The 14852-nt window shown below is 41.5% G+C and overlaps 1 protein-coding gene across 1 annotated transcript in view; it reads right to left on the bottom strand.

Annotated features, from left to right (window-relative positions):
* The window catches only part of Top2b (DNA topoisomerase II beta), a 60809-nt gene extending 46352 nt beyond the window's left edge, over window positions 1-14457 (bottom strand). The window contains exon 1 of the mRNA XM_032918145.1: window positions 13894-14457. The gene's annotated coding sequence lies outside the window, so the exon portion shown is untranslated. The remainder of the gene's footprint in view (window positions 1-13893) is intronic.
* Window positions 14458-14852: the final 395 nt, after the last annotated feature.

The following is a 14852-nucleotide window of genomic DNA, read 5'->3' as shown; positions in this document are numbered from 1 at the left end:
GCATATTACAGAATGTGTGAGAGGACACAGTAGGGCAGAGTTGCCAGACTATTCCCTAAATAAAGATACAAAGCTCTTCAGTGAACAAGCCCAGTGAAGTTACAACCCTAGAAATGGTTTGCAATGTCTCCTGACTCTAAATGGACTAAATAGCTGGAGAAACTAGCCAGACTAGAACCAGACTGTTAAGAGCTAACCCTGACCGAAAGCAACACAAAGCAAAGGAGAAGCACAAAAGCATTCCAAAGGATAAATTTCAATTTCCTTGGATTGCCTAAGGAAATGGATGCTCCCATCTGTGATCCTAGCTAGCACTTGAGAAGTTAAAGCAGGAGAAGTGCTATAAAGTTCAGATTAGGCTAGGGATCTTGTCTTAAGGAAAGAAGACAAGAGTGGAGGGAAAGGATAGGAAGGGACAGGATGAGAGGGGACAGGAAAAGACAGGCGAGAAAGAAAAGGAAAAATAATGGTAAAGAAAAGATAAATGGAAGGGAGAAATGGAGATAAGAGGAAGCTCGAGGAACTGTATAGATGCACAACTAAACCAGAAAAATCAACAAAACAATAAACAAAATGAGATAAACAGATGACAAATGAAAAGACTCGAGCATTATTGCTAAAACTAAAGAATAACTTAAAGTATAAAAAGACTAGACTTGGCCAACCACAAGAAAAAAAAATAGAAACTACAAAGAAAAATATTTCAAAGACAAAGGAACCAAAATAGAAAGAATTAAGAAAAATTAAAAGAACTTGACTCACTTGTGGGCTCTCATCAGTCAAATAGAATATGTTACAAAATGTTTCAAAGGAGAAAATAAAAATGAGAAGAACTTTCCAAATATGAGGAGAGAAATGGACAAATTTAAGAAGCTCACAGTCAAGCAAGCACAAACCTAAGAAACCTCTGCTAAGATACATAATCAAAGTGTCAAAGTCATGGATAAGCCATAGGCCCATCCAGGAAGCAATGAGTTCAATTCCCAACCTGATAGGAAAAAAAGTCACAAGGGAGAGAATCCTGACAGCAGTAACTATCAATTAACAAGAAAACAATTATCTTGTACCAGAGAGCTTTATCAGTTTATCAACGGTTGCTCAACAGATACAGACAAAAACAGAAGTGGGATAAACATTAAAACCTAGTAACCACGATAGCTGGTAACCGCCCTGCGAACATTTTAAGGTTAAAATAACTTTGGGCATCTTTAGGTTGTAAAGAAGAAAGTATGCAAAAGCAGAGTAGAGTCAACTCCTCGGGCTGACGCAAAGCTATATGAAAAGATGAGCCTTCCTGGGAAGGCAAATACAGAGGTCCCAATAGTAACGTAGGAACACGCATTAAAGTATGGTATAATGTTTAACAGTATAAAGATTGTTATAAACGTATATGAAATAATATGGAATGCTAAAAAGAAAACATAATTTGTGCTATAGTTTCTTGCCATGTTTTATTCTAAGTACTTTACATATCATCTTATTGTTGCTCTAGTCTGTCTTTTGAGTAATTGCTGATAACCTAATAAAACTCTCTAGTTTAATAAGCTGTGGTAGACATAAGTATGTATACAGCTTTTTTATAAGCAATTGGTCAAGTTAAAATTAATTTAAAATTGAATGTTATCTCATTAAACTGATCTATGTAATTACTGCAATAACCATAAAGAAAATATTGACAAAGTGTAAGTTGAGAAGGAACTGAAAGCATAACTCCATAGATGAAGACAGCAAGAAGGAAAAAATAAAAGAGTTACAAGCTATGAAGAAAACTCAACAGTAAGTCCTTTCATATCAATGACTGCCTTAAATATTGATGAATTTAATGTCTGTTAAAACATATACTAGCCAATTTGATTTTTCTAGTCCAACTACATGGTGCCCACAGAGACACACTTTAGTTCTAAGAACACATGTGCTTCAGGAGAGATGGTGGGGAAGCATACTTGATGTAAGCAGGATCCAAAGAATGTAGGCAACCATAGATACATTACACAAACTGACTAAGTTTAAACAAAACCTGTCACAAAAAAACAAAGACAATTTACCAAAAAGATATCAGTATTGTAAATAGATATATATCTAACTAGAGTACAAAATAAATAAAGCAAACATCAACAGAACTAAAGAGAGACAGAGATGGCTGGAGAGATAGCTCAGAGGTTAAGAGCACTGACTGCTCTTCCAGAGGTCCTGAGTTCAAATCCCAGCAACCACCTGGTGGCTCACATCCATCTGTAATGGGATCTGATGCCTCTTCTGGTGTGTCTGAAGACAGAAACGGTGTACACACATACATGAAATAAATAAATCTTTGAGAGAGAGAGAGAGAGAGAGAGAGAGAGAGCGCAATATAGTGATAATAAGAAATTCCTACACCCCATGTTCAATCATGGACAGGACAACCAGACCAAGAGTCAATGTGAAAACAAAGGACTTGAAGTATAAGACAAACCCAATAGTCATTTACAGAAGACTCCGCTCAAGAACAGCTGAATACACATACTTCTCAAGTGCACATGAAGCATTCTCTGACACAAACCAGATGTTAGCCCATAAAATAAGTCTCAACCACTGAACAGTGAAGACATGCATTCTGTCTATGACAGAATGAAGCTAGAAATAAAAGGGAAACAGAAATCCACAAACAGTGGAAATTAAACAGTACACTTGTAAACTATTTAAGAATCAAAGAAGAAATCACAAAATAATTTAGAAAATATATGGGGATAAAGAAAAGCAGGAAAAAAGAGACTTCAAAACTTATAGGATCAATAAAAAGCAGTACCACATTTAAATTTTTAAAATGAAGATGTTGAACCAATAGCATACACTAAGAAACTATGCATAGAACTAAATCTAAAGTTAACAGACAGAAGTAAATAAGTTCAAGTCTCTCAACCTTACTGTCACCTTCCTTACAGAAGCTTCTTTGACAGGAGAATGAAATGGGAAAAGGGGGTGCTTACTAAGAAATGTTATCAAATAAATACACTATATACAATGAATGCACTGCCTAAGGCTCCAGAGAAGAAAGGCCGGCCAAAGGCTAGGTAACCAGTCATTTACAGTGTACCCATGCTGGCTACAGGAGCAGAAATGAAGAATGCCAGTGGCTGAGGTGTTCATACAAGTAGCTAATCGCCAAGACCACTTCCGAGAGACCTTTCTTATTTGTAACTAAAAATGATCTGTTTGTTCTGCTGGGACCTGAGGCAATCTAAACTAGATTGTCCTCAATTGTACCCAAGTGTAACACATGTACAATAAATCATGTCATTTTGACGTCTAAGAGGAAAGATTCTTTTTTAAGTTCTTAAAGTCAATGAAAGGAAGAGTTGTGGTTTTTGTTTTTTAAGATCAACAAAATATGCAAATGCTTTTTATGGTTTTAAATGTGCAATATCTCACACAGGCTCATGTTTCAAAAAACTGTTCTCAAGCTACTGGTATTATTTTGGGAGGATATAGAACCTTGAGGTGATGGGCAATAGACTGCATAAATAGGGCAGTAGAAGCAGGCCACTGACGGCTACACTTACCGTTGGTGCTAACCTCAGCTCTGACTCTACCACATACTCTGTGAGTCTTGCTGCTGCAAGAGTCCGAAATTTCTTAAAATTGTGAACCAAAATAAAACTCCTCTTTGAAGTTGTTTCTGTCAGGTATTTGGTCACAGCAATGCAAAAGTCACTCACTCTGAAACTGGTACCAAAGAAGTAGAGTCACTGCTGTGTCTAAACCTGAATGTGGTTCAGTCTTTTTGAACTGATTTATGGAAGCAAATTGCAAGAGGCTTGATATGTGAACCAGAGGAATCCCAAAATGCTATAGAAACTTCCAATGGAAGTTCAAAGAGATCAGAACGATAATAGAAAAGTAGACCGTGAAGGGTGAAACCAAGGTTTCAGGTGCAAGGACTCTATTGGAAATTGTAATCATTTCTGTTACAACTGGCAGAGAATTTCTGCATGTTTTGCAGTGTCCTAGAAATCTGAAGGAGGCTGAATTTAATGGACTAATAATTTAGCAGAGCAATTTTCAAAAAGGCAGAAACACTTGGGAAGTAGCATGGTTGTTGCTAGCAAATTAATATTAGCCAGCCTTGCAGAGCAAAAAACAAATGTGATTTGGCCAGAAAAAGAGCATTGGCAAGACCAAGAGCTCATAACAGTTAAGAAGAGAGATTAGAACTGTTCAAATGAAGCTAAGCAATTTACACGCTAGGACAATAATAACTGTTGGCAAAACTCCACCCACCACAGGCTCCAGAGTGCTGTGCTTACTTGGGGGCTTCTAGGAAGTGTTTCCCAGGCTTAGCTGTGCAGGAATTCAAAGGCCACTGCGGCTGTGTCCAAAAGGGCCAGGCTACATCTAAAACTATGATCCTGTTTTTACAAATATTCAGAATGCAGGGATTATAGAATCATAGAATATTCCATCAAGAATTTGAGAAACACTTATAAAACCAGCAAAGTCTGACAGAAGGTAACCTATAAGAGAACTATCAAACTGTGAGAATAATGCTTTACCAATAATGCTTAGTGCCAAGAAAACTAGGCACAAAGTGGACCCAGACCAAGAGGGCACATGTGGGTTTCAAATGGCTAGGGCATAAGGGCGGGTCTATTCAAGTTCGTTGATGCCCACATCATGCAAATACATGTCCTTGATGCTGCATGTGGGACTACAGGACTCTGTTTATCCTGCTGAACAGTGTTCTGTGTTGGTTTGGTCTTCCCTTGGTACTCTTTGGTTCTTCATTTTGGAACAGTAAGATCAACTGCATGTTCTAGTATACTGATGTTCACACACTGTGATTTTATAAGGAGTCAAGAAGGGACTGGCTTGTGTCTAGTGGAGACACCTACACTTCGCACTGTTAGACGTCAAGTTAGATTGAGCACACTTCGCACTGTTAGACGGCCATAGGTCTAAGAAAAACGGGGTTGCCATGATTTGAATCTTAAATGTCCTGCACAGACTCAAGTTTGAATGCTTGGTAGTGTTACTTTGGAAAACAGTAGAATTTTTATGTGATGAGATCTAGCTAGAGAAAATTTGTCACTACGGTTGAGTCTTTGAAAGCTACCTGGACCCAATTCCTACTGTACTCTGCTTCCTGATCTATCATGATATGAACAGTCACCATGACATGCTTCTGTCACTGCACTAAAATAAGTCTGTTCTCCCTATTTCCATCAGGCAACTCAGCAGAGCAGCACAAAAGAGGCAAATATAGTTTAGCTAGAAAGTTCTTTCAAAACAATGTAACTGAAATTGAAACCAAAGAGAGACATTATAACATATCACAGAAAGCAAGGTTTTCTAAACTAAAATTATATGCTGATTAGGAAGCCTAGAAGAAATTGATGATTTATCATTGCTTAAATGTATAGAATGAAAGAAATCTAAACATGTCTTAGAGAGATAACTAAGCCGTTAAGAATGTGTGCTATAGAGAACAAATCAGCTAAGCAGGGCACCCAGGGGCTCATAGAGGCTGAAGGTAAGCACAGGCCTGCGTGAGTCTGCACCAGGTCCTCTGCATATGTGTCATAGCTGCTGGCTTGGTGCTCCTGTGGGACTCCAAACGGCAGGAGCGGGCGTATCTCCGACTCTCTCGCCTGCTCTTGGGACTCTCTTCCTCCTACTGATTACCTGGGGCAGCCTCCATATGAGGGCTTTTGCCTTGTCTTATGGCATCTTGTTTTGTCCTGTGTGACTGTTACTTCTTGAAGGTCTGCTCTTTTCTAAAAGGAATGGACTGTGGGGTGGGGTCAAGCTGGAGATCGATAGATAATAGGTAGATAGATGGATGGATGGATGGATGGATGGATGGAGATAGATAGATAAGGGGGGAAAGGAAAGAATATATGCTGCTCTTAAAGAGCCCCAAGTTGAGACTCCATGTCAGGTGGTTCACAACCCCCTGAAACCCGAGTTCCAATGGATCTGAATGTCTTCCAGCCTCTACAGCAGCAGTTCTCAATCTGTGGGCTATGACCTCTTTGGGGGCCAAATGACTTTTTCTCAAGGGTCCTATATCTGATATCCTGCATATCAGATATTTACACTAAGATTCAAATAGTAGCAAAGTTACAATTACAAAGTAGAAACACAAACAATTTTATGGTTGGCGGTCACCACAACATGAGGAATTGTATTAAAGGGTCTCAGCATTAGGAAGATTGAGAGGCATGTTCTCTCTACGGACAGCCACTTACATGTGGTAGATATTCACTTAGAGACATACATGTAAATAAAACAAAAGTAATAAATCTTAAGAAAAACTTCTATCACTATAGATTTTATAAACTTAAGAGAACTGAGTGTTTTTTAAATTGCTTAATGGCTTATCAAACTTCAGAATTAAACTGAGCATGGTATTACCTACTTGAATTCCCAGCCCTCGGGAAGCAGAAGCAGGAGAACTGCCACAAAGTTGAAGCCAGCTGCTGGGATACAAAGCAGGTTCCAACTAGATAGCTCAACAGTTAAGAGAAATTGCTGTTCCTAAAAGGACTCAGTTCAGTTCTTGGCAACCATAGCACAATTGTAAATCTAGTCCCGGAAGGTCTGATACCTTCTCTCAGTCTCCCAGACACTGCATTCACATATGTATGGAAAGGCACAGACACAGTCACATAAAATACAAATAACTAGATGTCTATTGAGCAAAGTTACAAAGAGTCCATTTTTTCAGAAAAATTATATAAATATGTACATGTATAGCAGAGAATATAAATGTATTTATACCCAGCAGAATGCCAATAAAACTTTCTATAGAAAATATAAATGTAGGTCATTTTTTTTTACTTTTGATACATTTTCTAATTTTCTATAATAAATTCACAAAGGGGTGTTATGCTTATTAATGCATGCATGTGGAGATATAATTAAGCTAGAATCAAGCTGAATGTCTGACTAAAGGCACTGCTTGTACTTGGCTATTACTTCTGCAGCCCAAACTTCCTCATTACTGTCTGGATAACAGTAAAACCAAACACACAAGTAACACTGGCAGGCTTAGGAAAGTAGACAGCAGAAATTAACATTTCAGTCAAATTGTCTTTTATGTTCCTGTTCTCAGCAAATGTTTGAGCATTTATCCACTGGTTTGCTAGCCCCAACAGAAAAGTTCCCTACAAAACATCTACAAGCTTTTCTAGCAGAAATCTGCAAGAAAGGCCTCATTCAGGTCACGGATATTAACAGAAACTTAACTCTACAGATTACTCCGTTCAGGCCACTGAAAATCAAAATCTGGAGGTATGGGGAGAGACAGAAATTGTCCCTCAGTTAGTTAATGGGATGGCTTTATGCCCAGGAAAAGCTCTAAGTACAAATGCCCCTGGCTGTACTGAGAACATGTACAGGAGAAATAAGAAAGACTTCTGCCCTGGTTATCAACAATACTTCTATCTCTAAAAGATGCTGTGCCAAGTAGCTTAGCCACTTTTAACACTTGCTGAAGGCATTAAGAACACAGGAAATTAGCTTCAACTAACACAGGCTATAAACTCCTATCTACACATTTTCTTCAGAAACATCCTCTCAAACCAAGCTTTCCCTAAGATAACAAGCATGCAGACACTTATCACAGGGTTAGAGATGTGTGTACTCACTTTTCTGACACCTGCAGTGTGGCAGTATGATGAGAGGTATCTGGAATATTCCAATACTTAAGTAAGAGCTCCACCAAGTAGATGCTGCCATTATGATTCCCTAGTGCATGTAGAATGAGGTCTGATGAGAACTAGCATTTAACAAAGCCAAATTATGAAACCATGTGATCTGAGTTCACAGCCCATACGTTTCCACTATGCTATTTTACTAGCTAGGTACATACACTCTGAAAAGGAGATAGAATCCTTACTTTTTTATGTCAAAGTAAAGAAATCAGTAGACAGAAAGAGATAGGCTTATCTCATCCTTTCTGTCCTATTAGACTTACAAAAAAAAAGTTGTTTTGCTTTTAATGTTTTAGAGGAAGGCTGCGGTAAAGAATGATGGTTAAGACCTAACCGATTCACAGCCCACAACTGTCTGTGCCACATGCCCTACCAGCACCTGATCTATTGTCTACATCCTGTTTCCCTCTTGACAATTTGGAATAATACAAGCTTTTGTTTAAAACAGGGGTCCTATTTGTAGTGAGGTTTTACAAAGATACACAAGAGGTTTGCTTTCAGAAGTGTACTTAGAATGGAACTTTCACCATCGAAGTGTTTAACAGACCTGAGACTACAGGTGACCAAGCGTACTACTATTCAGTTACAAAAACCACTTCTAAGTACTGTGACATTACCTTTACTGGGAAATTTAGTGCTATCTACAAGTGTTTAGTGATAGACTCAGGAAGGTAGTATTTGAATACCCAGTTCATCAACAATAACTGAGGGTATATTATATATCCAGACTCTTGCTAAACATTACAAAGGATATAAAGAAGGAAAGCATGTGGTCTTTGAATTGTTAAGTTTATGTTATTGTTAAGACAAAACTATCACACATAAACATTCCCTAGAAAAGCATATGTTCTATGACAGAGTAAAAAACATTCAATTTAAAAAGAGCATAAACTAAAAATATAAATAAAAAGAGCATAATCTGAAAAATAAGTTTGGTAAGACTCCAAAGGTAGCCTTAAAGAGCACTTAAGATTTAGACTGCTGGGGCTAGAGATGGCTCAGTGGTTAAGAGCTCTGGCTGCTCTTCTAGAGGTCTTGTGTTCAAATCCCAGCAACCACATGGTAGCTCATAACCATCTATAACAAGAGCTGATGCCCTCTTCTGACACACAGGTGTACATGCAGACAGAGCATTCATATACATGAAACCAATCAATCAATCAAAAAAATAGATTTAGAGTGCTAACCAGGTGGTGGTGGTGGTGGTGGTGGTGGTGGTGGTGGTGGTGGTGGTGGTGGTGGTGGTGGTGGTGGTGGTAGTGGTGGTGGTGGTGGTAGTGTACTCTTTTGATCAGAAGAAGCAGTTAGATCTCTGTGAGTTCGAGGCTAGTCTGGTCTACATCTACAGAGCTAGTTCTAAGACAGCCAAAGCTACACAAAGAAACTCTGTTAAAACAAGTAGACTGCTATGGAGAATTAAGAGGCACTACTGATGAAATATAAAGGAATCAGTAAGAGATCATCAAGTATGTAAACTATAGGAAACTAACCTCAATGGAGAGGACACAGATTATGAACATAGACTTGCTTTAATGGCCCACTAAACTCAAGTTCTTAAAAAAAAATTTTAAAGTGTTTAAATATGGAGTGACTTTTTTAAAAATTACTAATATCCATAACAACAAGATAGCCCAGTAGTTAAAAGCACTTCCCATCAAGGTAGAAAGAAAGAACCCACGTCCAAAGGCTAACGTCTGACTTCTACATATGCACAACACACATGATCAATGAATAAATACAATCATTTTTAAAGGAAAATGCACAGACAGAAAACCACAACCATTCAAAGTGCAAAATTGTGAAACTCAATTGAAACTGATTCCGCCTCAGGCTCCAGGATCACTGTAAGAGAGAAGACAGAGCCAGAGGAACAGGAAGCTGGCTGTGATCGTGTGTCTCCTAGGACTCTCAGGTCTATCTCCATGAAGTCTTCTGAACCAGGCTGCCTAAACATGACCTGAGCAAAGCTGACAAGAATAGACATGTCAGTTAACTGTGAGGAGGGCCAAGATCAGGAAGCCTCCACCCCAGACAGAGAACTACAGGCACTAATGAAAGGTGAAAGTAATCTTCCCAAGGGAAGAAAGAGCATGCCAACCGGATATCCAATACTCAACGGCCCTGAAACACATATTTATACAAGTAACATTATATGGATTGAGCATGCTGTAGTTATACATTTAAGAATACACACACACACACACGTAGCAACAGTTAAAGAAAAAGATTACGGATTTGAAATAGAGCAAGGGATGGTATATGGGAAAGTTTGGTGGAAGGAAAAGAAAAGGAGAAATGATGCAATTAAACTTTCAAAAATATTTTAAATATATTTTTAAAAATAGCTATGGCAGGGGCTGGAGAGATGGCTCAGCAGTTAAGACTACTGACCACTCTTCCAGAGGTCCTGAGTTCAATTCCCACAAACACATGGTGGCTCACAACCATCTGTAATGGGATCTAATGCCCTCTTCTAGTGTGTCTGAAGACAGTGACAGGGTACTTACATAAAAAAAATCTTTAAAAAAAAATCCATGCAAAAAATGTGATATAGAATTATATATTTTTAAAGGAACTATAATATTGTGGCTATATTTTTAAAGACAAATAATTGTCACAAATAAACATGGTAGTATTTACAGATAAAGTATTAAAGTCTAGGATTTGCATTATTATTACAGATAAAGTATTAAAGCTAGGATTTGCATTATTCCAAGGTTATGAGAAAGGTAGGTGGCCCTGGATGATTTTACTGAAGCCTGATAATAGTTGCAAAAGTGTACTATTCTGGCCACTATGTTTTTAGGTACTTTGTCACCTTATATAACTTATTTTATTTTATTTTTAGTTAAAATAGAATGACATTGTTTTCTCCCTTTCTTCCCTCCTCCAACCTACCCCATGTTCCCCTACTATATTACTTAATCTACCAATCTACAGTATTCATTTGAAAAAATATAAGTCATAAATTCATAGTCTAGCATTTGCTCAAGAATTTGCTACAAACTGATTTAAAAAATAGCATCTTCTACTAACCAAGTTTTACAAGTTAAAACTTGTAAAAAACTTAATTGCTAGAAATTTAATGTATATTAATTTTAAATAGCTATACCATATTTTTCTAATTATTAAAAGTTCAGTTTGGATACTGAAAATCAAAAATCAAATTAACCATTATACGAAGAGAAATCAAACCACTCTGTTGTCTCTGACACCAAAAGGTAATCTTTCATCACAAGACATACCAACACACACACACACACACACACACACACACACACACACACACACACACACACACACACACACACACACACACACACACACACACACACACACAACACACACACAACACACACACAACACACACACAACACACACACACAAAAAACAAACACCACACAAACAAAACACACCCACATAACACAAACAGAACAACCACACCACAAACAAAAACACAACACCACACACACACCCCAACCCCACAAACCACACAACACACACACGCCACACACACACGACACACACACGCCACACACACACACACACACACACACACACACACACACACACACACACACACACACACACACACACACGGCCACCCCCTTAGCCAGCGTAAGACAGGTGCATTAACTCCAGTTCTGCATTACCATCCACAAACAGGCGGCACCATGAGACTGGCTTCACTGTCAACACTGCCAGTGCAGTGAACCCCCAAACTCCTACAATGAAAATCTAATCTAGCTAAACCATTTCATGTAAAATCAACAACAACAACAACAACAACAACAAAACAGTGTGGGACACACTTAAACTCTGCCAGTAACAAACATTTTTATTTGTTTGTTTGTCAGCACTGTGCTACATTCAAACTATGAATTCTCAATGTTCTGCTTAACAAAATAGGACAGAAAAATTTAAGCCCCCTGAAAGAAGTCTCGCCTGCATTATGTACTGCAGGGGGTATATGAACCTATGCCAAAGCCCACATCAACTCATGCTGTCATCTTCCAGTAAAGAAGACCAGCCAGGCCCCGTGTGCTGGCTCCCAATCTCAGCATTCAGGAAGCTAAGGAAGGAGGATCATGAGTTCAAAGCCCAGGTAGATGAATGTACATATATACTCTCTCCTCTCTCATAAACACATGCACAAGCAACCTGTAAGGTTTATTACAGACACGAAAATGCTGGCATTAGGAACAGAAAGCAAGCAGCAAACCTGAAAGAGGATTTCTTCTCAATAACCTAATTCAAACAAGATATATTTTATTTTACTGTAATTCCCATAATCTAATTCATAGCAAAATTAATCAATGTGCCTATTGTAGTTTCACATAGATTTTTTTTTCTAATTTGGAATGAAACTCTACAAGTTTTGCTCAATTTTGTATGTAAATTAAAGTTTTCCATTGACCTTAAAAGGAAAGGTGCCCATTAAATTAAAACATTGCTACCATGACTTAAAAACAAACAATCCGGGTTGGAGATTTAGCTCAGTGGTAGAGCGCTTGCCTAGCAAGCGCAAGGCCCTGGGTTCGGTCCCCCACTCCGAAAAAAAAAGAAAAAAACAAAGCAATCCAACTGTCTCACAAAATGTTTGCCATGGTGACAGAATTTGAGAGGTGGCCCAGCTGCACTAGCTTCACTTCCAGAGGATCTAGGTGGCTGCAGTTCCAAGGTACAGATGCCCTCTTCTGGCCTGGTCTAGGCACCAGGCGCTCAAGTGGTGCACAGACATACGAGCAGGCAAAACACCCATACGCATAAAATAATAATGTAAAAACAAAAGGGCGGAAGGGGGACTAGAGAGATAGCTCAGTGGTTAAGAGCATTCACTGCTCTTCTAAAGGTCCTGAGTTCAACTCCCAGCACCCATATGGTGGCACTGACATCTGAGCAGCTTGTCTGTGACTTGGTTCCACGATAGCAACTGCTTCCTTTTTAAGACTTATTTATGTGTATGAGTGCTTTGTCTGCATGTACCCTACACACCAGAAGGCAGCAGCTCGGATGTCAGTGCTTCCACAATCACCAGTGACAGTGGCATATGATCGCACCCCATCTTCAGACGTTTAGTTTTAGTACCAGGTAAGGGCCAGCAATTTCAATCATTCTTTCCAAGGACACACGCGCACTAACTTACTATCTAACTTTTCTTCTCCACGCTCTCCTACTGCACTGCCTAGAAAGAACTACTTATTTCTGGAGATTCGAAGATAAGAACCTGGCAAGTTACACTGCAAAGTATCTTGCCACGGCCCTGCAAATGGTTAAACAGTTTTCCTGCTGTTTATAAAAACATCCTTTTTATAAGCAACACTTGTCGACAGAAATGACTGTTAGTCCAGACTCATCTAAACCTCAACTGAACAAAGAAACCAAGGAACAAAAATGCCAAGCAGTACCAACTTCCTTAGCGTGTTCAGAGGCGAGGGATTTGGGATCCTCTGGAAGGGGTGTGTTAAAGTCCCCGAAATGTGTAAATTTTCTGTCCTAGCTGCTGGTCGCATCTACTAAGTCTGATGTTTTGTATGGGAAATGACCCTGGTCTGAACTCAGTGCGGAGTAAGTGAAATGCTGGAGTTATCGATCTGTCGTGGGAACCCTGTTCCAATTGCTCCTGCTGCCCTTGCTACTTCCACTTCCCACTGGGAACTGGGCTCTGCGATCCTCCAAGTTCAGGCTTAAGCACCCGCTCCCTCACCTCCTGGGGAAACCCCTGAGCCCCCACGCGATGTACTCGGGAGGCTGACGTAAGTAAGCTCTTCCCTTTAATCCCGCGGGCAGATGGACCAGCTGCGGTCTCTAACCTGCTGTCAAAGTCATCCCAAATACCCTCTCTGCGGAATGAGCCTTTAAAGGGGAGGCGCAAACCGCAGTGGCCATTCAAGTTCACGTTCCTTTGGGACAGGCCGCCGGAAGCGGTAGCATTTGGCATAAGTTCTGCAATATTTTCTGGCGCTGCGCTCATGGAGGCTCGCGTTATCGCGGTCCCCTACGTCTTGGTGTACACCCTGAAGTTTCAGGTGAGCATTCTTCAGCAGCCTGAACCTCGGTAGAGGCGGAAAGCAGAGAGAAAAAGGCACTCAGGGATAGGCCCTGCCTGCAGCCCGACAGGGCGCCCGCCGCGCCGCGCTCTCAGCCCCCGCCCGCACAGCCCGCGGCCCACGAACAATGCGTCCGCCCGCGCAGCACTCACCACCCAGGTCAGCGCCCCGTCAACGCCCGCGAGGCTGGACTTGGCCATGGCAGCGCCTCCCGTGCAGGCCAGGGGCTGCTCGCGCTCCGGGGACGCCGCTCGCACTGACCGCTGCGCGCCGCACTCCTAGCCGCGCCCCATCGCGGGCCCGAGCCGCTGAGGAGGCCGCGCCGCCCGCCGCCCTCAAACTCGAGCGCGGCGCCGGGGCCTAGAGCGCGGCCGAGGGCGAGCAAGGGCTAGCAGTGAGACGCGGTCTTCCGGGGCTCACGCAGGCGATCGGGATCGCGAATGAGGGGTGAGGGTCGGCGCGGGCCGGCGCGGGCCGGCTAGGAGACGCGAGTCAGAGCCCTGACACGAAGGAGTCGCTGCTTCTCCTCACGCAACCGAAGCCGCAGAGTCCTCGGCGCGGTCGCCGCCGCCTCAAAGGCCGCCACTGCCTTAAAGCCGCTCAAGCGGTGTCTGATCGGGTCCTTGGGAGCACTGGCCGAGAGGGACAATAAACAGCCGCTGTGGTGGCCTCCCTTTAGTCCGGCATAACACCGCACACACAGGCGCGCTCGGAGAGGGGGAGGGTGCGGCGGCCACCGGCTGTCAGTCAGCCATGGACCGTCCAATCACGGTCTTGTCGCTACAGTCCTTCGACCAATCCCAAAATTTCAGGCCCCCAGAGGGGCGGGATCCGAGGGGAAAACGTCATTGCGGGTAGCAACCGAGAGGCAGACTTGGGTTTTTTGTTTGTGTGTGAGAGTGTGTGTGTGTGTAAGAGAGAGGCAGAGTGAATGGGGTTTCCGTCCAAAGGGAGAGCGGGCGGCTGTCATGGGTCATTCCCGGGCATCCAAAGGAGCCGGGAGTCCTGGGACGAGGGCTGTGGAAGCCTCCCGGCAGTGGTCTTGCAGACCGGCCGGGAAGTAGGGGAGGCTGGAGAGGAGGGGGAGGGTGGGGGCAGGGAGGCAGGAAGC

Source organism: Rattus rattus, chromosome 12, assembly GCF_011064425.1.
Source record: "Rattus rattus isolate New Zealand chromosome 12, Rrattus_CSIRO_v1, whole genome shotgun sequence".
Classification (NCBI taxonomy): domain Eukaryota; kingdom Metazoa; phylum Chordata; class Mammalia; order Rodentia; family Muridae; genus Rattus; species Rattus rattus.
Note: the sequence above shows the minus strand (reverse complement) of the source record. Positions and strands in the feature narration are given on the sequence as shown.